This window comes from Brachyistius frenatus, unplaced genomic scaffold (genome assembly GCF_029030835.1).
Source record: "Brachyistius frenatus isolate BFR_SWC_R1_liver_20210118 unplaced genomic scaffold, ASM2903083v1 Contig_4, whole genome shotgun sequence".
NCBI classification, from domain to species: Eukaryota; Metazoa; Chordata; class Actinopteri; family Embiotocidae; genus Brachyistius; species Brachyistius frenatus.
This window is the reverse complement of record NW_027210603.1, coordinates 9,484,692-9,512,010: the sequence shown is the minus strand read 5'-3', so window position 1 is coordinate 9,512,010 and position 27,319 is coordinate 9,484,692. Positions and strand designations below refer to the sequence as shown.

Below are 27,319 nucleotides of genomic sequence, written 5' to 3'. Positions count from 1 at the left end.
ATTTGAATTAGTGTTAAAATGTTTTTACTCGAAAGAAACATTTTTGGGGCCAAGAAGTTGACATGCAGCTGTTAAGTCTACTCAGCCACGTCAACTCATTCCTGTCACTGCTTTTTATTGGTGCAGCTACGTAACCAGCAGCAGTGGCTATGTAGGAAGATATGTTCTTTATTATACCTGCTTTGACTGGTTAACCGTTTCTCTAACCATCAGAAACAGCCATCAAGTGAGCACAATGCAGGACCTATTTGACATTATTTCTGATCATCTCCAATTTGTTTGGCAATTACAGTAAGAGATCTGGAACCAGGGTGTACATGACCTGCATATCATCAAATCAGTGTGGGGCTATAATTCACCCTGTGTGATCTACATCTTCAAGGACATAGTTTGAGGATTTTATTTGCAGACTTTACAGTATATCTGCATTTGATGGTGTCGTTAGCCACACTAAGCCTTCCTAGAATATCAGGCCTTCATGATTGTGCACCAATCACTCAGATTAAAAGGTGTAATGCTACAACGGTGACTTTTAGTTTGCAGATCACTTTCCACTGATTGTCATTTGAGGCTGCAAACTGACACCAACTAACAGCTACCTTTCTGATCAAAAGGAATTCACTTTTAAAGTAAAGTTAATGGATTTCATTTCATTTCATGGTGTGCTTGAGAGTGGATGAGACATAGAGAGACGCCTAGCACCTTTTGATCCATCACCAGCCTGAACTCAGAAATACAGGAAACCATGACCCCTTAATACCACATGGTGTGGTGGTGGCGGCACGTGTTGTGTTAAATCACATACTGGTGACATGGAAACAATGCCTATAGAAAGTGAATAAGCAAGAGAAGTGACAAAGTTCAGATGCTGTCCATATCTTTTTTCTTTTTTTTATCACAAGGCAGCTTTAGTGAAGGGCGGTACGGTGGTGCACTGGTTAGTGCTGTCACCTCAAAGGAAGATGGGTTTGGGTTTGAACGTAGAGGGTGTATGTTCTCCTTGTGGCTCCGTGGGTTTATTTTGGGTGCTCTGGTTTCCTCCCGCAGTTCAAAGACATATCTTAGGTTAATCAATGATTATACATTGTCTGTAGGTGCGAATTGGTGCGAGTGGCCCTGTCTTTCTGTGTCCATCTGTGATGGACCAGCAACCTGTCCAAGGTGTACCCTGCCTTTGGCCAAATTCAGCTGGCATAGGCTTCAGATCTCTCTGTGACCTGTACTGGATCATGCGGCTTCCTGTTTGCCACCCTGAGTTGGGACACTTTTATAGAACTGTGTTAACTGTTGCCATAACAAAGAAGGTTGCTGGCTTTTAATTTTAACCCTAACCACGTTTCAAGTGATCATTTTAACCCAAACAATAATATTTCCCTAACCCTAATTGAGTGGTTCTGTACCTAACCATAATCAGACACTAACCACAGCCTTGACACATATTTTAGAAGCCCGCTCAGTGATTTTAATTTTTAACTAGTCCTGCTGTGAACGTACTTTAAATGAAGGTAAATACACATCGCCTGTAGCTTTTGAAATTCAACATATGATAGACTGTGGTGTTTTATCAAAACACACACAAACCTGTCAGCTCCAAATTATTAGCTGCAACTTGTTGTTCATCTAGAAACTGTTGCCATAGAACAAAATCATCTTTGACTCCTCGAATCCTGGTCAAGAATTCTTTAAGGTCCTTTAATTGTCAGCAACATTTGAAAAATTTAGCGTTTTATGCAAACACAAGCTGCTCTTTCAAATGTGGTTTTCATCCTCCTCTCGTAGTCATTTGACTCTGTAACACAACTTGGTGACATTAATTTTTATTTGATCAAACTGTTTTGATCTTTCTGTTGGTAGGTCAGTTTCTAGCCACAAACCAGCTCCCTGACCTGTTGTAAGATTCCTTTGCACTTTTACAGCTATCATTCTTTCCTATTTGACAGATTTTGTCGCTGCTTCATTTCTTAGCTCTTCAAGACTTTATTTCCTCCATGGCTTCAAAACACGTTATGGGAGCCTTCAGAAACTCTTTGAGGGCTGAGTAACTCTGAAAGTCTTACTATGAACAGATTGAGAACATTTGTTTGCCTGGTGCTTGCACTCTCTACAATTACACTTGTGATCTTTCCATTCAAAAACATCCTTTCTCTCCTCAGTGATAGAGAACTGTCAGCTGTCTGACAATTTTATAATACAACATTATCACGGAAAAATGTGGCAGACAGAGAGGCAGCAGCACCGAGGAGAAGGGCGTAAAGCAACATGTTGTCTCACCTAAAAAGACAACAATGACAGCATGCTGACATCCCTGAAATTCCTTCAGAGGCCAAAATTGGCCCGAGCTACTTTATTTCTATGAAACTGTGCAAACCTCTGTCACTACCAAGAAAGCAAGCTAATTGAGTAGCTCTGTTGTCTTGCCAGAGCTGTGGTGATGAATGCCAGTGGACCTCTAAAGGCCTCTGAGTGAGATATAATATAATTATGGTGGTCACTCAACCATAGAGTTCCAGAGGTCTGCACACGCCAACTGAGCATATTGATGTTTTGGTAGAATTTGCTGAATAAGTTTATGTGAGTGTGTTGTATTAATGACAAGGTATTATTGGGACGAGATGTTTTTTCTTTTCTTTTTTTCAGCTTTGTTAGACATTCAAATGCCCTCATTGTCTTTTAGCAAAGTGCATAATTGCACAGTAATTACTGTAGAGCTCAAACCATTTAGCAATTGAGCAGTGCCGTAGGTCGTTGCAGGTTCTTTGTGGCTCCTTAACTGATAAATGTGTTGTTTCCAGCATGGTCATACGTTCCATTAGCCTACTGTTATTGAGATTAATGTTGTTGTGATTGTTATTACCTGTGCATTACATTACATTACATTTCATTTAGCTGACGGTTTTATCCAAAGTGACTTATAATAAGTGCATTTCAACCATGAGGGTACAAAACCCAGAACAACAGGAATCAAGTAAATATAATTTCTTCAAGAAAGCCAAACTACAAAGTGCTATCAGTAAGTGTCATTTTAAGTGCATTGTATGGGCTGAGAGAGGACTGAGTTGAAGGGATGTTAAAAGCAATCCTAAATTGTACAGCTAATAGCTACTGTGGAAGATGTTGTAAAGACTTCAAAGAACAGAGGCCACGACTGTTCACTTCACTCTGTTACCCACTCAGCACCTTCCAACATGGCACCTTATTTTTTTTACAGAACTAATCAACCCAGTGGCTCAAGGAATAATTAGTGACATTGGTCTTTTGTGTCCTACTGTGCAATACTGTGTTGGCTGACTTTGGCCTAGATCAGTCAGATCTGCGACAGGAGACTGTTGTAATAACTGCCTGATGAGCTTTTTCTGTTTTTTCTCCACCAAAAACTGTACTTGCAATTTAGAATTGTTTTTCAGTAACTGGCTAGAGATAATGTCTTATAATTGCCACTGTGTTTATAAGGGAATGGATACAAATTCAATTTGAATAATTTATAATTTGATCTGAATTGCACAACTTGAATAATTGGTTAGGTTAGGTTAGGTTAGGTAGTTACTTTATTAATCCCCAAGGGGAAATTTGTTTCGCTACAGCAGCATACAGGAAAGCAATACAATAATAATAAAATAATAAAAAGCAATAAAATAACAGTAAAAAAACATTAAATATAAAATGCACAGTATATACAGTACATTATATATATATATAATATGCAAACAGCCAAGAAACACAGACAACAGTGTTATTGTTGTGTGATTGATTTAGCCAGAGGTGAGTTATTGTACAGTCTTATTGCAGTGGGCAGGAATGATCTCCTGTATCTGTCCTTGTGGCAGCGGAGCTGGAGGAGTCTTTTGGAGAAAGTGTTCCGCTGTCCCTGCAGCAGGTGGTGGAGAGGGTGGCCAGGATTATCCAATATGGATAACAGTTTGTTCAGCGTCCTCTTCTCCACCACCTTTTCCAGACTGTCCAGATTGTAGCCGATGATGGAGCCGGCCTTCTTAACCAGTTTGTTAAGTCTGTTGGTGTCACCGGCTCCAATGCTGCCCCCCCCAGCAGACCACAGCGAAGTACAATGCACTGGCCACAACAGACTGGTAGAACATCTCCAACATCTTGCTGCACACATTGAAGGATCGAAGTTTCCTCAAGAAAAAGAGTCGACTCATCCCCTTCTTGTAGACAGCGTTGATGTTGGTCTTCCAGCTCAGTCTGTTGTTGATGGAGACACCGAGGTACTTGTACTCCTCAATCATGTCCACCTCCTCTCCCAGAACTCTCAGCAGTTGTGGAGTTCAGTCTTCCTCCTGAAGTCAACCACCATCTCTCTGGTCTTGGCCACGTTCAGGAGCATGTGATTTCTTCCCGCCCACTCCACAAAGTCCTCTACTACTGCCCTGTACTCGTCCTCCCGTCCATCCCTTATACACCCAACCACTGCAGAGTCATCAGAGAACTTCTGCAGATGGTAGGACTCTGAGTTGTACTGGAAGTCAGTGGTGTATAAGGTGAACAGGAAGGGAGACAGAACAGTTCCCTGTGGAGCTCCAGTACCACTGACCACCGTATCAGACAGCACACTGCCCAGACGGACAAACTGTGGTCTGCCTGTCAGGTAGTCAGTGATCCAGGAGACGGTGGACGTGTCCACCCCCACCGCCCGCAGCTTCTCACTCAGCAGCAGTGGCTGGATGGTGTTGAATGCACTGGAGAAATCAAAGAAAGTGATTCTCACAGAGTCACCTGTACCATCCAGGTGAGACTGAGTTCGTTGCAGCAGGTAGATGAGGGCATCGTCCACTCCCACATGAGGCTGGTACGCAAATTGCAGAGGGTCCAGTGAAGATTTCACCAGCGGTCTGAAGTGGGCCAAGACCAGCCTCTCCAGCACCTTCATCACATGAGATGTGAGGGCAACCGGTCGGTAGCGGTTGAGGCCAGATGGAGTTGTCTTCTTAGGGACTGGAACCAGGCAGGATGTCTTCCACAGCACTGGGACTTCTTCCTGCTTCAGGCTCAGGTTGAAGAGGTGTTGTAGGACCTTAGCCAGCTGGACGGCGCAGGTCTTCAGGACCCCGGGGCTGATGCCATCAGGTCCTGCAGCCTTGCGCTGGTGGAGTCTCTCCAGCTGTCTCCTAACCTGGCCAGTCGTCACAGAGAGGGGGGGAGGGGAGACATGGCATCAATGGAGGAAGAGCCCTTTGAGGTTGAGGGCTCTGTGTCTATGCAGCTCACCAGGGGGGGCAGAGGTGGGAGGGGGAGGCAGCAGAGGTGTTTGGGAGGTGTAAGGTGTGGGGGAGACAGATGAGGGTGGTGAACTAAACCTGTTGAAGAAACAGTTTAGCTCATTGGCCCTCACCAGGGAGCCCCCTGGTTGTCTCTCTCTCCCCTTGAACCCAGTAATCTCCTTCATACCGGTCCACACCTCCCTCACGTTGTTCTGCTGGAGTTTGGCCTCCAGCTTCCTCCTGTAGGAGTCCTTGCACTCTCTCAGCTTCTCCTTCAGTTCGTGCTGCACTCTCCTGAGCTCCTCCCTGTCCCCAGATCTGAAGGTTGCTTTCTTCTGATTAAGAAGCACCTTCAGGTCACTGATGATCCACAGCTTGTTGTTGGGGAAGCAGTGTACAGTCCGGGATGGTACGGTGGAGTGTTCACAGAATTTGATGTATTCTGTGATACAATCCGTCATGCTGTTGATGTCCTCCCCATGTGGTCCACACAGCACATCCCAGTCCGTGGACTCAAAGCAGTACTGCAGGGCGTCTTTAGCCTCCTGTGTCCACCTCCTCACAGTTCTGGTGGTTACAGGCTGCCTCTGCACCAGGGGAACATACTTGGGAGTCAGCAGGACCAGGTTGTGATCCGACCTACCACGGGGGGGAAGGGCAGTAACACTGTATGCATCCATGGCATTAGCATACAGTAGGTCCAGAGTTTTTTTGTTCCGGGTGGGGCAGTTAACATACTGGTGCAAAGTTGGCAGTACTTTATCCAGACTGGTGTGGTTAAAGTCTCCAGTAACTTCCAAAAATGCACCGGGATGCTTAGTCTGAAGTTTGAAGTTAGTCTGAATGTAGAAGTACACAGCGACATTGCATTACAACATTTAATTTGAATCACATAAATTGAACTTGTAGTATTTAACTTGAATATTATAATTTTAAAACTGAATTTTAAAATGGTAAATTATAAAAATGAATTGATTTGTACTGACACCATATTTAAATATTATAGAAAATGTAGCTTGCTGTGTACTTCTACATTCATTTCTCACAATTCAAATTTATCCCATGAAATTAAATTTCAGTTTGTGTCTTACACATCCAGGTCTTTGAGGAACAGCAATCGCGGGCAGATTCACAGAACTTCTTTTGACATCTACAGTTATGCCATCACTTGTCACTTGTAGACAATAAACCTTCTTCCCATAGGAGGCGCAATCAAAAAGTTTGCAAACTGTTCCTGTTGCGGCCAAACAAAGCGTCGCACCACAATGTGCATGGAGCAGGGGGAAGCTGTGTAAGTAAGTATTCAAAGTTAAGTCCCTTGATCAACATCAGCACCTGAATTACACAAGTTTTTGATACCATTGGTGCGAGCGTGATTTCACTGTGGAATTGGAAGGTGAGCGCATATCAGATTTTAAGTCAAACTCAATAAATTGGCAACAGTAGGGTCTCTGAAACAATCAGACTCCTATGGTCACAACAAATACATGCAACTCAGGTGCTGATGATGATCAAGTGACGTAACGTTGAATACTTTCTCACAAAACTTGCAGGTGGTTAATGGTGCCGCGCTCAATTTGCATACAACAAGAGCAGCCTCTGAACTTTTTGACTGTGCCTTTTATGACAGAGTTTATATAAATAAGTGATTGCATAACTGTAGCTGCCAAAAAAAAGTTTGGTGAATCTGCAGTCAATTGGTCTCCATCAAAGACATGGATGTTTGACACAAAGTGAAATTAAATTTCCTGAACAGAATTTGTATTTTGAGAATTCAATGTACAACTACTCAAAGTTGCATTTTCTGTAAGAATCAAAATACAGTTCCCGAGCAAATTAAATAAATTCCATAAAGAAACATTGCATCAAGTTGTTTAAATTTAGTTTTAAACTAATAAATACAATGTCATTTTACGCCATTCAAATTCAGTTTCTTAATTATTTATTCAAGTGAAATACTACGAATTCAAATTATGTAATTCAAATTCAGTTTTTAATGCAATTATATGTTTTGCAATTCAAATAAAAACTTGAATTTAGTTTCTACTCTGACATATTTCTGCCCATATCAGGCATACTGTTTCTCTGTACAGGAGAGTGATGCACTGGATTCTTGCAAGTTACCCTTTGAATTCATATTTTTCAAACTTTCTTGCTGAAGCCACACATAGCGAGCCGAACAGAGATTGTGGATAAATAGCTATTCGCATCTTACAGAGAGCACTGAGCCCCGAGGGTTGAGCATGTGCCTTAATAGATGGGTGTTGATATACATAATATTTCAGTTTTGACAGCAAATCTGTTCTTAAGTTGCCGTGACAGCCACTCAAATTCATGCCAAAAAGCTATCAAATGGAATGGATTATTCCCTGTGTTCCCTGTCTACAAACCAAACTGAGCAGGAGCATGACACAGTTCCTCTGGCAGTGGTTTGCGGGGTGGCATGCTGCCAACGAACAAAGGTCCCAGATTGGCAGGGGCACATGTGATGGAACAACGGGAACATCTTCATAGCCGGGCTCAACCTTTAAACTAGTGCAGGTAAAGAAAAACAGCTGTGCACAGTCGCACACGATTGCAGCCTCGCTCCGATCTGAAAACACAGCTGCTTATGGTGCTTGGCGCTGAAGTAAATCATGCCAATTAACGTTCTCGTAATCCTTCCTTCCTGGCAAATTTAGTTGAATGCCGCTGTCGGTTCTCTATTGGAATCCTTACAGTACATCTCTGAATATCAGTGTATCAACAGCTGAAGAAAAGGCCATGTGTGATCACTGAGAAGCCCTCAGCTTATGCACTATTTCTATCTCCCTAAGAGGTCTGTGCTCTTCCTTACATTCATGGATATAAACATGCAATTCACAGTGTTGTGTTTATCTGTGATGATTTGACATTTTTTTCTCATCGCCTTTACAAGACAGTTTCAATAACGTGACAAGACTGCAGACTTCTATTTTAGCTCACTTCAGTCTTAATAGCCGGGTAAAGGAATCTAGTTTGCAGCACAGATGAGCAGAAAAGTCAACATTAAATACAAAAATAAAAAAGGATTTTTGAATGAAAACCTGATTTGGTACCTAGAGGCTGTCAGTACAGGAGAGAATAGTATTAGGTGTCCTCACCACCATCATACTCCTTGAAGGCGTCCTCACACCCGTAAACATGTGCACTTTCACTAGATTTCTAAATCACTTTATTACTGCTATTACTATAATAGACAAAACAAAAACTACTATCACATTCAGATCAAATTAATTTGTCAATGTAAGAGTGAGGGAAGGAAAATATTATCCACAACGGGATAAAATGTCTATGTAAATATTAAATTATGTAAGCATATGGAAGGAGCATAACCCAGGGCAGAGGCAGTAGATGAAAGGGTGCGAGAGGACACCATTGACCCAGGTACCCAAAAATCTGTCAGGAAGGCAAGGCCAACATTCTTCTCAAAATGGTCACATCCAATTTGGCATGTATCAGATGTATCATCTCAAATAACACATCATATGCATCTAATTTCTGTAATTTAAAACACTATTTGCCAATCAGAATTTTCTCAGCGCTGCATAAATTCTGCTCTCGTAAATCTCTACCTCCAACTTTCCTAGTTAGAAGCTCCTTTGCAAACTTTTGTGCAATGTATTTTCTCTCTGCATTCCATCTTTACAATATCCCTCCCCTAATTCCAGTGTGTGCCTGTAGTGAATTAGTTTGTTGAAGGCTGCTTGGAGATGTGTAATGGCTAATGTTTTCCAGCCAGTCTAATTTGTTCGCATTTTATCTCCATCTTTATGCTTCCCTAACCTCCCTCTCTAACCTCCCAGTCCCTTTATTTCCACGTTTTCCTCCTGTTTTGCACTTAATAGGGATGCTGTGTTTGATCACCATTACTCTGCAGCGCTTCATTATACATTGTCACTGAAGTTCATCCACAGGTCAGTGAAAGCCATAACATTACTGAGTTGATTATGGCTGTATTTTAGAGATTAAGATTGAAGAAATGTGCAGCGTATTACAGAAAACAAATCTTTTTCACAAAAGAAACATTTACAAACATATTCCGTCAACTTAAGTTAAGACTGGAATTTACTTTTTGTTTTACAATATAATACAACAAAAGTATATACTATGCATAGAGCCAAAGGTATATACACTGCTCAAAAAAATAAAGGGAACACTTAAACAACACAATATAACTCCAAGTCAATCACACTTCTGGGAAATCAACCTGTCCAGTTAGGAAGCAACACAGATTGTGAATCAATTTCACCTGCTGTTGTGCAAATGGAACAGACAACAGGTGGAAATGAGGCAATTATCAAGACAGCCCCTATAAAGGAATGATTCTGCAGGTGGTGACCACAGACCATTTCTCTGTCCTCATCCTTTCTGGCTGATTTTTGGTCACTTTTGCATTTTGCCAGTGCCCTCACCACTAGAGGTAGCATGAGGCGGTGTCTACAACCCACAGAAGCTGCTCAGGTAGTGCAGCTCATCCAGGATGGCACATCAATGCACGCTGTGGCAAGAAGGTTTGCTGTGTCTGTCAGCACAGTGTCAAGAGCACGGAGGACATACCAGGAGACAGGCCGGTACACCAGGAGACATGGAGGGGGCCGTAGGAGGACAACAACCCAGCGGCAGGACCGCTATCTGCTCCTTTGTGCAAGGAGGAACAGGAGGAGCACTGCCAGAGCCCTACAAAATGACCTCCAGCAGGTCACTAATGTGCATGTTTCTGCTCAAACTGTCAGAAACAGACTCCATGAGGGCCCGACATCCACAAGTGGGGCCTGTGCTTACAGCCCAACACCGTGCAGGGCGATTGGCATTTGCCAGAGAACACCAAGATTGGCAGCTTCGCCATTGGCGCCCTGTGCTCTTCACGGATGAGAGCAGGTTCACACTGAGCACATGTGACAGAGTCTGGAGACGCTGTGGAGAACGTTCTGCTGCCTGCAACATCCTCCAGCGTGACCGGTTTGGTGGTGGGTCAGCGATAGTCTGGGGAGTCATTTCTTTGGAGGGCCACACAGCCCTCCATGTGCTAGCCAGAGGTACCCTGACTGCCATTTGGTACCGGGATGAGATCCTCAGACCCATTGTAAGACCATATGCTGGTGCAGTGGGCCCTGGGTTCCTTCTGATGCATGACAATGCTCGGCCTCATGTGGCTGGAGTGTGTCAGCAGTTCCTGCATGATGAAGGCATCGATGCTATGGACCGGCCTGCCCGTTCCCCAGACCTGAATCCAATCCAGCACATCTGGGACATCGTGTCTCATTCCATCCACCGACGCCACGTCGCACCACAGACCGTCCAGGAGTGGACTGATGCTTTGATTCAGGTCTGGGAGGAGATCCCTCAGGAGAACATCCGTCGTCTCATCAGGAGCATGACCAGGCACTGTAGGGAGTACATACAGGCACGTGGAGGCCACAAACACTACTGAGCCTCATTTTGACTTGTCTTGAGGAATTTCCACAGAAGTTGGATCAGCCTGTGATCTGATTTTTCCACTTTTATTTTGAGTATGATTCTGAATCCAGACCTCCATGGGATAATGATTTTGATTTCCATTGATCATTCTTATGTTATTTTGTTCTCAACACATTCTACTATGTAATGAATCAAGAATTTCACCTGGAAAATTTCATTCATTGAGATCTAGGATGTGTTGTTTAAGTGTTCCCTTTATTTTTTTGAGCAGTGTACTTTTTGTTAAGATGGCATACAGGGGGCGATCAAAAAGTTCAGCGACAGCTTCTGCACTATGATTTGCATGGAACAGGAGGAATCTGTAACCCTCGTAAATTAGTGAGCCAAGTTTCTTCCTATGATCATGATCAGTACCTGAGTTACACATTTTTGTGAAATCAAATTTTGTGTCATATTTTTGGGGAACAGAGAAGTCACAGAGCCAAATCTAGCGTGCAGGGGCTGGTGGGGCACAATAATAGTGTTGTTGCTGGTGAGAAATCTGTTTTCAATGCAGGTATATTGTCATGTTGGAGAAACCAATTGTCATTGTGCCATAGTTCAGTCGTTTGCCGTAAAAGTTTTCACTCAGAAGCCTCAAAATTTCAGAGTAGGACTCAACCTTGACAGTGTGACCCTGGGGAAAGAATTAATGTTGGAAAACCTGAAGTTTGCAAACAAACACACCTGGTTGCGCTCCTGACCTGAAGGGTGTACTACAAAGCGAGATTAGTGGGTTAGTGAGGTATGTTGAGACTAAAGCGAGGGTTGTCAGTGTCACGAATGTGGCTCTCTTATAAGCTGGCTAGATCACCATGGTAACTTATGCTGCACATTTTACCTGGTCTGGAGCAGGTTATGCTGGAGATATCGGATCAAAATGTAAGAAAGTACCGCCTATTGACCAACCAATTCTTCCTGAAAGTTGTCATCACCAATAGGAGAAGTTCCAGTAGAGCTCAGTACGTGGAGTGAGACAGTCTACTACAGTGTTCAGAGACCGACAAACCGGTGATTTTTATGAGGTATAAATTCATTTCATTTGTTTTTTTTTTCACTGATATCTGAGATTGATTGATGCACTAAAGCGTTGCACTTGTTGCCTACTTATAAGATCTGACAGTAGACCTCCCTCGCTCTGAATTATGATTTTATATTTATTTATATATGTATTTCTTATTTGCTCTGTTTGACACCTCCGGGGCTGCAGGGGAAATGATAAGACTATAACGCTCATACACGTCATGAGAAAAAAAAAAATCAAATAATAAATTAATTGAATGTCTGCACACGAGCTGCTGCGTTCTGGACAAGTTGGAGGTGGCTGGTAGCTTTTTTAGGAAGACCAAACAGGAGGGCGTTGAGGTAGTCAAGCATAGAGTTAATAAAAGCGTGCATAAGCTTATCTGTATTGGCTTGAGAGAAATGGCCTGATTTTGGCGATATATAGAACTGGATCTAAAATTGATAGTTGTGGGACCCCATACAAAGTGTCGGTTTCCTCTGAAGAGCAATCCACGACAGAGACAAAGAACTTACGGCCAGACAGATACAATTTAAACCACTTTAAAACTGCTCCTGAGAGCCCAGCCAAGTTCTAGAGCCTATGCAATAGGCTGGCATGATCAACGGTATTGAAAGCTGCACTGAGATCCAGAAGAACAAGGAATGAGAGCTTTTTTGGGTCACTATTCATTCTTAAGTCATTTACCACCCTACAGTTTCTGTACTGTGATGGGCCCTAACCCTAACCCTTTTTCTTAAATCTTACTTAAAACTCAAAAAGGTTTGATATGGCCAGTAATTACTAAATGCAGAAGGATCCAGATTTGTTTTCTTAAGGAGTGGTTGAATCAAAGCAGTGTTTAGAACATTAGGGAAGGTGCCAGTAAACAGCGAGTGGTTAATAATACTTGCCACTCCCTCAGAAATGCAGTTCAAAACAATCTTAAGAAATGATGTAGGTATGGGGTCCAGTAAGCATTTGGAGGGTTTCAGCTCAGAAACTACATCATTGATTAACACTGAATCAACCGGGGTAAAAGAGAGAAAGGTATGCGTAAAGTGCTTAGTGAAATTAAAAACATCATGCGGACTTGACTGATTCATGTTCATTCTAATTGATGTTATTTTGTCCCTGTAGTAGGCTAAGAATTCATTGCATTTTGTGTCTGTCAAGTTAGAAGTGGGGCAAGTGGCCGTAGGATTTATCACGCTGTCAATAGTTTAAAAAAAAGACTCTGGGATTGTTGTGGTTCCAATTGATGAGATTGGAGAAGTGGGTTTGTCTGGCATTTCTCAGTACTCTATTGTATTCAAGAAGGTGGTTATGGAAGATCTCATAGTGAATATGGAATTTACGCTCAGGTTGTTGACAAGTAGTTTTAAGTATGTTTACAGTTTCATTTTTTCAGGGTGGTTTAGATTTCAGTGCAAGTTTTTTTCAGGTTTAAGTGATGTAACAAGGTCAATTTCTGTCCCCAATATTAAATTGAATTAATTTAATAGACAGTCGACAGAGGGAGGTCAAGTGAGACGGGGCAACATGTTGATGTGTGTAATGAAAAATGTAGAATGTAGGCTTTATGAGGTTAATAGGTGAATAGACAGCAAAAGATAGCTGACGTACTTTCTGTAATCTATCAAAAAAAAATTAAAAAAAGAAATCTGTCAGATATACAATATAAACCAGTTAGAAATCTGAAAGGATACATTTTCCATATAGATAATGGATTATCATTAGTTGCTTACCTCTTATACAGGTTTTTTAGGGGTAAATAACCACCCTAAAACTGCATTAAAAAATTACAAATTGCTCTGGTTCTCAATTATATGCTGGCTATAAAACATGATTGACAAGTAAAGCTATAACATTTATATGACTAATATTTTTTCTCATGATTATCTTTTGATGACACATAATCATCAACATCATACAGGACAATATGAGTAAGTTTAATGAATAATCTAAATATTCAAGATATCATATTCTTGGCCTAGTCAGTCAAAGCAGCTCTTCACAATGCATGTCAAATTGCAAAGATTTCAATTCATTTTCTCCATTTTGATAAACTAAAGCTAACTTTAAGGATCAACAATCAAGCTTTGAGAATAAATTTTTTTTAAAAAAAAGCTACAACATTGTACACATTATTAAATTAAATGTGCATGACTGGGGCATGTACCAGCATCTAATGTGGGTCTATTTGGCTTAGTAGTGATTAATAATTGAAGGCACTTTGTGCAATGTCGTGTTACTTTACAGTTTGGCATAAGCTGTTTTTTAATGATGATGAGGTTGACTGTTACACCGTTCTTCATTTTCTTTTAACTTGGTCATACTTATACATTTTTAACATGAGTCATTATAAAAAGTAAAAAAAAAAAAAAACAAACAAACAAACAAAAAACTTCACCCGCAATAATCAGGATATCAGCTCTGGGGACCATAGTGTCCTAGATACCCTTGTTGTTGTGTTGCTCACATGGCTCCATCAAAGCACTTTGGAAACGGTTTGGCCTTTGTGACACATTGTGGATTTATGTAACACAGAAAATATAAGTTTGTTTAAAAGAGTTTTATAATGGTATCTCGGCAACTATCTCTTTTTTTGGGAGCAGTAAATTCCTGAAGTTGCCTCCAGTTGACTGGTCACTACAAGATGACACACCAGGGCTGTGCTTAGAATCAGTCCCTTGTTCAATCATTCTCTTCTCCTCTTTTTACATATTAAACTGTAGTGAGTAAATTTAAATTATTGACACTTGATCATCATTTTTGCAGAGAGCTATTACACACAGACCCATATTTTCCATCACTTAGGTAAATTCAGCATACAATGTCATACTTTCAATACTTTAAAAGTGTGACTTTGGGCACAGCATGTGAGAAATAGTTCCAACACGCAACCCTTCTGTGTAAACTACAAATTATTTATACAACTCAGTAATGTATGGTTTTGATTGATGATAGTGTCTTCACTTTCATGACTGCAGGCTTGAACAATACCATTGTCTCTCACAACATAAGTGAATAATGAAAGCACGGCCAGCTCTCCATTTTACCAATTAATTTACTATTGCCTTCAGTTTGAAATGATGTATATTGGAACTTGTGTTTACAAAATTTCACCTTAACACAATGAAAAACATAAAAAGTAAAATGCATTTTCTAATAAGTGAAGCAAAAGAATAAAACATTCAAGCAGAAATAAATGACGTCAAGGTTGGCGCCAGAGAAAAAGCCATGTTCTCACATGTACTAAAGTCATCTTTAAGGCAAATTCATGGTTTCCGTATAAGTACCTTATACAGACACGATCCACATATGAGAACTCGATATCAACCTCCAGAGAATAGAAGAACAGCTACCTTTTATTATTATGATTATCATTGCATTTGACAGAACAAAATGAAAAGTGAACAAAAAACAAGAAAGAAAAAAAAAGTGTGCAACTGCTGAACAAGAGTAGCACTGAGGGTGTGGACTATAGCACATATGTAGCACACAAAATGCATCCAGTTTTGTTTTCTGGCATATGCAAAGGTTAACCCATGCACTTATTGTGTGGTCAGTCTGAGTTGCCCTAAATTTTGGGCAGGCATATCTGCAGAGGGGTCCACGCTAACCTTCATGAAGATGGCTGTCAAAATGATGTGTCACACAGACCCTCGCAGAAACCAACGATCGACTTAATTTTTGTTGACAGAATTAGTTTTAGTTGGTATTTTCTGCAGTCAGGCTTAGGTGTTCTCTGGGTCAGCTGGACTTTGATTGTACTGCTAATAACAGCATGCTAACTTACTGAGTGAACAAAGCAGCATAATGCTAACAAACGCTTCACTTCAGCGTCATGTCACGTAGCCACCCTCAATAGTTGTTGATTGGTTTGACCTTCAAATTATCTGAGTGAACTTTGATGTAAACAGGTTTTCCAGACTATAGTCACAGTGAGCCACAGCCAGGGCAGGTTTCTTCAACAGGACAATGGTCAAAATGCACCCAACCTGGAGAATAGCCCTCAAATCAGAGGTCCTCATTGTGTCCACACGTTCTTCAGGAACTCAGACCAGACCAGGGACTAAAGTTGGCCCACTGATTATTTATTATTACTATTTAAAACTGTGTTTTTGAGTTGAAATATCACGTTCAGTTCATTTGTGAGAGAACCATGAACGACGTGATCATCTGTAGGTGGATCTTAAACATGTAGTGTGTGCATGGCAGCCTAAAAATATTTTAGAACTGAAGGTGATATTCCAATACGAGTGGCTGAAAATGTATTTATTTATTTTTGTGTTTTCAAGCTGGGATATCTGCCAGAGGGTAACTACCCCAGTAGTTTTGCAAAGCTTTGCATATGTCACATATTACTGTTTCATTTTTATTTAAAAAATTTTTTTAAAAAAAAAAAAAAAAAAAAGGTTTTCATGAAATAAAAAGTAACATTTGAATAACTGCGTGTTTTCTGCAGCATATGTATTACTTCTTTTCACTTCAGAAATCAACTCAGTGGACAAACTTTTGCATACAACTGAAGGGGTACTCAAATATTGTATCTTTCTAGCAACATGATTATTTCGATTTTCCTTCCTTAGCATCTGTTACATTGCAGTGGAAAAAATATTATATAGTCCAGATGGTAAATATTTGCACAGTTAAACTAATACTACATGAATACTACTATATATATATATTGATACATTAGTACTAAGAACCAGCTCAATAGAAACATGATTGAACAACAGCTTACATTTTCTTTCAATCTGAATGAAGCACAGCCTCGAGAACAAAAACTGTCCAAATACTTCCATGTTGAACTTTACATTATGCAACAATAATTTCTTTTTAGTTGTGCTTTGGATTTTTTTTTTCTACTTTTTTCCACTTGGTCCACCTTTGACATGTTCACAGTGAGGTGTTGCCCACATCGTTTCTTCTTTTTCTTCTATGCAGCACTGACCCAAAGTGCCCCAATAAAACATAAAGTGATATTCTAGCCAGTGGATGCTGTTATACCTCCAACATGAATACTACAAAATATATATTGATACATTAGTACTAAGAACCAGCTCAATATAAAAATGACTGAACAACAGCTTACATTTTCTTTCAATCTGAATGAAGCACATAGCCTCAAGAACAAAAACTGTCCAAATACTTCCATGTTGAACTGTGCATTATGCAACAATAATTTCTTTTTAGTTGTGCTTTGGATTTTTTTTCTACTTTTTCCACTTGGTCCACCTTTGACATGTTCACAGTGAGGTGTTGCACACATCTTTTCTTTTTTTCTTCTATGCAGCACTGACCCAAAGTGCCCCAATAAAACATAAAGTGATATTCTAGCCAGTGGATGCTGTTATACCTCCAACTTTAGAGAACTGGCAGGAACAACAATGAGAGCAGTGTACTGTATGCTGCCAAGCCTGGAGCTTAAAAAAAACAAAAAACTCACCAGTCTCTCAGTCAAAGCTGTACGTCTCACTGGGAAACACCAGACACCTTGGGGTGAATTTCATCTTTCTCACCACTTTTCACTTGTTTATTATTATTTTTTTCTCTTAACTTATCTCCGCATGGTGTCCTTTCACTCCTAAATATGAAAAGAGAAAGTGCAAAGTAACACACGCTTTTTATAATTACACATTATCTCTCTACACACACTCCCTACTCAGGGTGGCCAGAGCAGCATTTCCCAGCCTCATTAGCTCTTTGTTTGCCTATATTTATAAAAACATATGGCTTATTTGAGACTACTCCAATTTGGTCCTCCTTTCAGCAGCACCATACCGACCCAACACTACTTACTGCTCTCAGAAACACATAGAGATCTATGCTTCACCTGGCACCAAGTACAACACAAGAGTCTTTGATAGTTTCAGACAGACAGAGTTGTCATTTTCTTGTACAGCGCTTATATATTTAAATAGTAAATGTTTTAGTGCCCATCTAAGCACCCATCAGGGGAGGTCAGACACATTGTTATAGTATTACCATCTTGACGCAGTGAAAATCAATTGTGCAGTTGACCAACAAAAACCTTGTCTGAAGTCAGTGGCACAATATTTTACTATTCTTCAAGGGTGCATTATTAAAATAGTAATATGCGTACATAGGTGGGTGCACAATGCACATTTACTCTGTTGCACACACAGGGACTTGCAGAAGCACACATGCAAACACTAAAAGTCAAAAGCTTACTATTTGAAAGAGTATTATTGTGTACAGATCAATGTCCTCGGACCTTAAATTTAACTCTGTGAAAATTCAAACATCCGAAGAATGTTGAGAACTTTCAGTGCCAAAAAATGTATAACCTTTTCGCCCAAAATGGAAATGTAAAGCAAAAAAATGTTTAATTAAAAGATCCATGCCAAGTAAGCCTTTTGTTTCATTCTCTCACTTGAATTTTTAACAGCCATGCAGTGTCCTATCAACAGTTAAAAAAATGTATTCTCAATGCACCATTTACATACCAAATTTCTGGTATGACTTATTCTGAAAAATTAAATACACAGAATTCCTGAGATGCAATGATGATGCAATTGGCCCAGAAATAAATGGAGTCAAAACCAGATGAAAATAGGTATATAACAAAATATTTCCGCACTCTGTAAAAAGTGCCAACATTTCAGCATTAGATCAAACTTTTTAAGATAGATAGATAGATACTTTATTAATCCCTCAGAGGGACATTTTTATGTTACAGCAGCATGTACAGGGATACACAATATTGAATATAATTTAAAAAAATGCACATTCTACACAATAAAATAAGATCAAATAATATTAAATAAACTAAACTAAACTAACCTAAGCCTTATTATTAAAGATTCCATCCTCACTATTAAGTTGGTCTTGCACCTTTATAGTTTTGTTGTTACTGAATTTTAATGAATATATATTTTCATAAATGTGCAATATCACCTCAACATTATGTGCAAGAAATAATTAATTGTCTTTTGACAATTTCCAAGAGGAGGTCAGAGCCCAGATTCAGCTATACAGGATCTCTGGCCCTGGTAGGTCTACAGATACTCCAGCAGGACTGAAACTGACACTTGTGTCGGCAGAATGGTCTCATCATTCATTTCACCACTTCAGTTACCTGTAGATTAAGGTGCATTGCGTGCGGTGCCAGGGTATGTAATAGCCTCCTGTCCCTGCTGACCTTGAACTGTCATTTTCCCAAACAAAAACCCTCTCTCTTCCACGCATCTCCTCAATGCAATTGGACACCAAATGACCTTAATTAATGAAGTTTCACCTCCTCGCTATTTCCCATCAGTCTCCCTGAAACCCCCCTGGAGTTCTCCTTTGCCCGCAAACATTAAATATTCATATCTCCATCACTTCAATATTTAAGTCAATCAAATGGATTGCGCCAGATAAAACTAACACCAATTATCTATGCAGCGATAGGAAAATTTATTTAGGGTGATGAGTGACAGTTGGTAAAACATGAGGCTGAGTGTCTGTCGCTCTCACTCTCCTTTGCCTATTTTTCTTTTCCTTTTTTTTTTTTCTTTCTTTTTTTTCTGACGACAGTGCATCTTTCAAGGCTCCCCCTTACTTGAAAGAGAATCGCTGGCACAGCTTATAAGAGTTTTGAAAATGAGATATCCACTTTTAACCAAAAGTGACACAGACCCTTTCACAGTGGCTGACAGCTTAAGAATTACAAACTGTAGTGCTAGCTAATAGATTGTTGTGGATAAAGTGGCTAAGAGGAGAGCTCAAGTGCCAACTCTTTCTTTTATTATATTTTTTTTAGATTTGAGTGATAATGGGCCGCTCATGTTTGATTTGACGATTCTTTGGGCAACTTGGACTGCATTATGACACCCTGAATCGGAGCTGTAATGTCACATTATCAATGCATTTCTTCCCGTATCAGAAATCCATGCCATATTAGGTGCAATTTTTCTCAAATCAAATCAATCAAATCTTAAATCAATTCTTATATCAGTCCACTGGAGAGGAGCGGAATCTTGGTCAATATTCTGAATTAACCTCAAAATAATGACCTAAATCATTTGTTTAGTACAATGACATCTGATTTACTTACTTACTTAATGTTTGGATTTTACGTATAAGCGCAACATATAAGGATTCCATCTAAAGTTGGGGGCATGTAAAAACACAATATTGGTATGGTATTGTCACAGTGCAGAATGTCAACTTCATTCTGCTGCCAGATGGATTCATTATGGCTTCAACTGCACATTAGTCCCTCTAGGAAATCGCAATCTTACCATTGCAATGATTAATGGAAATTCAAGCTTCTCCACAACATTTGTGGGAGTTTGCAATTTTGCAAACTTTCAAACAATTTCTTTGCAAAAAATATTCAATAGAAGCTCTGTTGAGGTGTATTTGAACACAAAATAAGCCTCTCCAAATAAAAAGTGTTTAATTCATAAAAAATAACTGCTCACTTACTGTCAACAAGGCTTACCTTTCATTATAACCCCCCCCCCAAAAAAAAAAAAACATGATAGATGACCACCAAACCTGAAAGTGACAGGGTTTATGGGAAATTGTATTTTATCACGGGAATTAATGTGTTAAATTAATTGTATACACACCTCAAGGTGTATTTTGAACTTCTGTTTGTGCATACAGTACAAAAGCTCCAAATTCTTACCTTAACTTGCAACTTTGGCAAAATTCCTGCAATTTTACCCTCACAAAAGAATTTTTTTTTTTTTAACTCTCTCAATTTAATCATAGTTATTTTAAAAGCAGCTGCAAAAGCAAGCATTTTTATTGCCACCATAACAGCAATAACAATTCTAGAGGGACTAGCAAATAAAACAAAATGTATTTCATAAGCATTTGGTTTCTTGCACCTGCCTTAACTCTTTCACTTTATGACTGGATCTGGACTGGATTACAGACAGAAATAATCACTACAACTGCTATAAAATTGAAGTATTTCCCAATACACAACATTAAATGTAAATTTCTGTACATCACATTACTAAGAAACCATTATTAATGCAAACCGGAGCCATATGTGCTTGATATGCCTATGTTACTTAATGAAGCTATCCTTATGTAGCTCCCTGGTTTTCTGACATTAATCAATATAAATGCACCTTTCTCACCTGCAAATACAACAAAAACACAGTGTATTGACTGGGATGACTGGTCTCCCGTAAATGATTACGGTGCCAGTCACTGACATCCCAGAGCAGATACTGCCATTTACTGGCGAAAACAAATATTGTCATACAACTACTTGAAGTAAAAGCACCTTATTTTTTCACGGTTTTAAGGTTAATCAAAGCGCCCCAAGGAATACAAAAACTATAACCAGAATGGTTACAACACAAACCAGCAACACAAGGACTGTGGACAGAATTTTAGCCCCTGAAATATCCAGGGTACCACATTTGACTCTTATAAAGGTTATGTGACAAACATATTGACAAACAGCTGCGCATTTGCACACCCATCAGAGACTGAGCAACGAAAGCATTTATTTGGAGCCATGTCAACTCAATAATTGAAATACAATATTCACTTTCCTTTTCGCTTTGTTTTGTTCTCAGCCAACTCCCAAGGTATATTATCTGTCTGTCTAACAGCTGAATGCTATGCTAATTGCTAAATGTGTTCATCTGCGTACTGTGGGTTTATCAGAGCATTTTTGGCTGGAAACTGCTACGTGCTGTTGCCAGAAACAACAATGAAATGGCCAAAGGGGTGTACTATGAAGCAAGATTAGTGGGTTAGCGAGGTATGTTGAGACTAAAGCCAGGGTTCTCAATGTCACGAAAGTGGTTTCTTCGGAGATCACCTGGTTTTATATATATATTAATATATTTTTTTATTATATATATATATATATATATATATATATATATATACATATTAATATATATCAGTCAGTGGGTCCGGGCTTTTACTTTAATAAGTTTATTACATTAGGATGGTTCATGCCAGACTTACTTTTAATGACACAAATAAGGGGCATACAAGTAAATACTACATTGCTTTATTGGTACATGCTGTGCACTGCTTCAAAGTAAAATAGTTTCTCCAAACATACACAACATTAAATGTCAATTTATCAACAACAGGGGTCTCTATATATAGGAAGGCTTATTCCACATCTAATATAGCCTATATATATATATATATGCCTACTGTTCGTCTCATGGCAATCTCTAATGAGTTTTACTAATGCTCATGCTGGTTTGTTCCCTGGTTTTATTGATCACGGGCTGTTGGTCAGCATAAGCCCAGTTCACCAGTTTTACTGCAAAGCGCCTGCATGGATTTACCACAAAACATTTCACAGATGAGGTTATTTGGTCAATGCCATCTTCATTTTGCTCATCTTCAGATTATTCTCCTCAGTGAACCGAAAAGCCTGTGATTACCAGACACTTTTTCTTTTTTTGTAAATCTCTGCCGGTCACAACGATACAATACCCCGAGCTCAAAATGTGCACCCACTTATGTAGAAGGATAGCAGGTGCCCATAGGCTGGTGGCGCATTACTGTGCTGCGATGGGTGTTTTCACGCGTCACCAGTGGGCGCTTCTTCCTGCGCACAAAGAGAGCATGAGCCCGGGGATGCGCACAATGTAAGTCTCCGCTCAGAGGCAACCGCTGTCCTCGCTGCTTTCTTGGCAGCATCTTGTTGGAGTGTAACACGAGGAGGTCGGGGAGGAACAACCCCTCCCCCTGTGTAACGCGTATCGTCCTCAGCCAGCAAATTCACTTGTGATTGTGGAATCTACCGAGGCAGAGGTTACCATTAGTCCCCATCCTTGAACCACCGAGCGAGCAGAATTAAGTGCAAAGCGCGAACCCGTCTGGAGCGCAGAGCAAACGCTTCTTTTGGCTTCTGAGAGGACAAGAGTTGGTGTGAAAAAAAAAAAAAAAAAAAAATGTGTGCGAAACAACACATCTAACGGATATTGGAATTACAATCAAAGCAATTTAATGAAGAGGAAAAAATCTGCATCCTAGGACAAGTAAGTGACCAGTCAAATATCATCACTGCATGCTTGCATGTTATTTTCTCGTCCAATTTGATTGGAAACGCGTGAGGAACTGTGTTCTTCTAAGTTTTATGCCTTTGCTTTGCAGAACAATAGCAGCAAACACAACTTAATTTGACACAAAGCAGAATAAAACCCACATAAAAAGCCTTATTCGTTTTGCGAGATGGCTTTATCTACATTTGTAAGAGGGGCACTGCATCCTGATGGTCACGCATGCATGATGCAGAGGATTGCCTTCTTCACTAGCCTCAAATGGTTTGGATGGTCCTTCTGGGATTTTGACTGTTGAGGCTCATTTCCCTCATCGAGGACAAACTCCATATGGTGCTACTGTGCTCATTCACACAGCAGCAGCAGGAGTGTCCAACCTGGAGAAAAGCTCTCTTTAACTTGTTAAGGCAATTATTCCAGTCTCTGTTGAGAAAAAGGGGATTGAGCTCACATGATTTCTTAAAATAGGGATTTTGTGATGCTGAATTGAACTTCATAATATTCTGATACGGTTGTAATTTTTCCCCACAATATTTCACAGGATCCTGATAGTTGAAGCCCATAGGGGATAGTTATTAAAGAAACTGTCTTAGCAGCTCAGCGCGACACTCTTTTTTTTTTTCTTCTGGAAAACCAAATATTTGGTCAGCACGCAAGGATTCCTTTTTTTTTTCTACCCAGACTGCAAACGGACAGAAAGGAAAAAAAGAAAAAACGCAGCCGGCTGCATCTTCAAAGTATCCTACTATTCAGCAGGGACTGTTATCGTTCTCCCATCTATTCATGTTTATTTATAGATCCTATGCTCATATTTTGAGAATAACAAGCAAGTAGCCAAATAAGAGGTGAGACGTGTCTTTGAAGCCACGCAGTGAATTAGTCTATAACGTTGCAATATCCAGCATTGGCAGTACAGGGATGAGTTTGCACTGTAGCACCATTTGCTTTCAAAAGCCCATTTGATTGAAGCAGAGTGGCAATTACATTCTGAAGCCTTCTCCTCTGTATTTGTTCCAGGAAAAAAAAAAGCTGTAAAATGAATTGAATAGGATGAGGAAAGAAAATGTGAAGAGCCTTCCTGAGTGTCTCCTGCTCCTCATCCTTGACCTGGAGTCATGTGTATTGCAGGCGGTATCCAGGATGAGGGGTCTGGGAATGTGCCTGTGGCTGATGATGGGGTTGAGAAATGGATCGCTGCTTCCCCTCTCTTTTTAAGTGCACTTACTCTCCTGCCCCCCCGTTATAGGCAGCAGCTGAGGGATGCAGCCGTGTTTAACATTGAAGGGAGTCACTGGGGGCGTCCTGCTGTCTTCCAGGGATTTAGTGATTTTCTCGCATGGAAATACACAGCTGTACAACGTCTGCAGAGCCTCCTGCCCAGCTGTTTAGTTCTACTGTGATATACACAAAAAAAACCCCAAAAAAACGGTATGATGAGGTCATCAGCAAATGTAAAATTATAGTTTTCTTTATTTGTGAGTGAAAAAAAGCTCATATTGAGTGTAAAGTGCTTTTCTCTCGCTTGAGTGATATTTCACAATCGAAGCTCCTGCTTATAGTTATTGCAATATGTTTGTCCTTCAACATTTAAACCTGACCTTACCTACAAACTATGGTGTTTTATTCATATGCACAAATTGTGACATGTCAATTGCACGTGTGAAGTGGTGTCTTTTTTCTTTTCCTTTTGTTTTTGCCTGAAAGGCTCTGCTTAAAATGAAAGGCAAGACACATCTCAGGAGACAAAATGCATGCAACCAATTCTTTCATGAATGTTAATGGCACAGCTGTTCAGACTGGGTTGGGGATGGGGCAATTACATGAAATACCTTTTTATTTGAAACCTTAATGCATAATTTGCCATGGGAGGAATTACTTACTCACCTTAGAGAGTAATGCAGAGTTACGGCGCAATCAATACCAAACAGTGACGCCTTATTTGCTTCTTATTTTCATTTCGCTTTGAGTATTTAGCTGCAGCCGAAGCTGCAAATACAATTAATCTTTAAGTTTAGTTTTTTGAATCAACCAGTTAGTGTTTTTTTTTTTTTTTTTTTTTTAAATCCGTCCATGTGAAATAGACTTGTGCAGGTTGTCAGTCAGTCAGAGTAAATTCGGAGGCATCAGTGCACAGTTGATTGTGAATTCTTCATTCACTGGCAGAAGCACAGAGCAGCTGCGTATTCAGATTGAAGCCCCTGGTGGCAGATTCCCGTCTCCCAGGTTCTCCCGCTGAGTGTTTTAATGGAGACGGCAGCAGATAGCCATGAAGACAATAACTACTTCGGTAATGCATCATATACAGCACTGAATTCATACTTATTGTTCCTTTGACAGTTTTTTTTTTTTTTTGCATGGACTGATATTTGTGATCCACAAATCCTAGCTGTGTGCTGCTTGTGCACTGCATGTGATCTGAATGCAGACCTTGAGTGTGCACGCCGCAATGATAAAAAAATCTCCTTTCCTCCCTTCCTTATTAGATTCTTTTGCAATTATGCTGCCCTCGAGGGGGGAATGGATACTTTTAACCACCTCTCCTATCAATTATGCGCCAAACAACAGCCCCACTAACCAAGAAGTCATCTCATTTACTCTGGAATGTGTTTAGCCAATGACTTCCATTAGGTTTTGGTTCTGTGGAGGTGAAAGTGTGATGCCTCATTACATTTGGCAGAGCAATCATTTGCTGATCATTTCAGCAGAGAAAGCAGAACAAAGAAATTGCCAGCCCTCCTTCATCGTCTCTAAGCTCAGAAGGAGTTCTTTTTAGTTTTCTCAGTGTCCAGAGTATTGTTTTTTTTTTTTCTCTCTTGGATTCGCGGAAGCTTCAGGTGACATTCACCTCTGCAAGGTTTGACACTGTTGAAGGTTTTTGAAGGTTGAAAGTGCCACAATTTATGTTTGAAAAAATGTGTGTTGGCATAGAATTATAATTTTTTTTTTTTTAATGTAGTAAGACTCAAAGCAATGAAGACACTTAAGCTCTTCACTGAGTCATTGAAAAGCTGTCCACTGAAACTGAAATCCTTCAAGGCAAGGTGACACTCCCGTCTTACACTTAATGTTTAAAAAAACATGATCTATTGGCTCCTTATATAAATCACTTATTAATTCAGAGAAAAATACACAAAATGCTCCAACATTATATCATCGTTGCAGATTTTACAAGGTGCAGAATGAAGCTTATTCTCAGAATAAAAAAAAAAAAAAAAAAAAATCATTATATCAGGAGAGACAGTGGACTGTCTGACACCCAACTTTCAAAGAAAGTCTTTTTGAGAATAAATTCCTCTCATGATCCTGGAGCCTGTTGGACTGACTGGTTGAGATGACGAGGTTGGATCCTCCAGAAAGCGGATGGCAGTTAATACTGCACTCAAACTGAAAAATGCACCGCACTTTTTTTTTTTGCACTAGTAGAATCTCACCGTGTAATCCAATGTGATGGGTTTTTAGAGTGGCAAAACGCCCCTAAATTTTGAAAGACACCAGGAAATCCACTCTGAATCTGGCTGTGCCTGCAATTACACTACATGAAGAACAATTTCTGGCATCAAGAAAGTCAAGCCAAGCCAGCACCGGCCATTAAATTATGATCAAGCGAATGGCATGATTTTCCCTCTTTGTAATCTACTGTGCTTCACACGCTTGTTTATGTTGCCATGCCTTTCACGTCAAACCACAGCTACATACCTACAGTTGCAAGTTGATGAAACAAGTGAGTGGTTAGTATTTAGGTCTGTTTCAAGAATTCCAAAGATAGCCCTGGGTTAATCCACACAACAGGGTTGTGTTGTAAGTATGAGGGGTTGGATTGAATTCTTAATCCGGAGAGGCGTATCAGTTTCCACTTACTGTGATGTAGGTCAGAGCTTGTGCAAAGCCCCTCCTGTGCCACTGTTACTGCAATTACAGAGTTCGAGCTCTCCATTCTGCCTCCAAAGTTTTAATGGCCATTTACGTCATTGATCATTGGTTAGAGCGGCACATCAGTACAGCTCTTTGTGATAAAGGCAATAGGGCTTGATGACGTGAATAACATCTTTAATCACAGTGTGATTTTTTTTATCATTATGCATATTGAAATTGTGATATAACGACTGAAAAGTCTACCATCAAGCAGTCCCACTGCATAAATTACCAGCGATGACCCAATGCAACCGGAGATATTAAAGGTCACTTCAGCAAATTAAGTATCGTGCTATTCCAAAAATGTGGGCCTCACAAGAGGTATGTTTTAAATAGTTTCATCATCTAAAACCATTACATCCTACATTTCCCACAATCTAACAAAAATATATATTTTTTTAACCCTACACCTGCAGCTTGCAATACAGAGTCGTAGTTTAAGATTTACAATTAATTACTTGTTATTTACTACTTATTGGAATATTTGTTACACCATTTAATCACTAATTAAGAGCAAATTACTTTACTTTCTATTTGACTTTTCAGTCGTTTCAGGGAATTCCAATTTGGGAACAATAATTAATGCAAACTCAACCAATGCCAATAAATTCCAAGGACTTTCACATTGCAGAATTTCCACAATTTGTCCGTACTAAAGGTACTCAATAGAAGCTATTGGCCCCTAGACCAGTCGCAAA

General features: G+C 39.9%; 1 protein-coding gene across 1 annotated transcript in view; it reads left to right on the top strand.

Moving 5' to 3' along the window:
* Positions 1-22,262: 22,262 nt before the first annotated feature.
* cntn3b (contactin 3b) overlaps positions 22,263-27,319 on the top strand; it is a 50,572-nt gene continuing 45,515 nt past the window's right edge. Inside the window, exon 1 of the mRNA XM_069714607.1 lies at positions 22,263-22,688. The gene's annotated coding sequence lies outside the window, so the exon portion shown is untranslated. The remainder of the gene's footprint in view (positions 22,689-27,319) is intronic.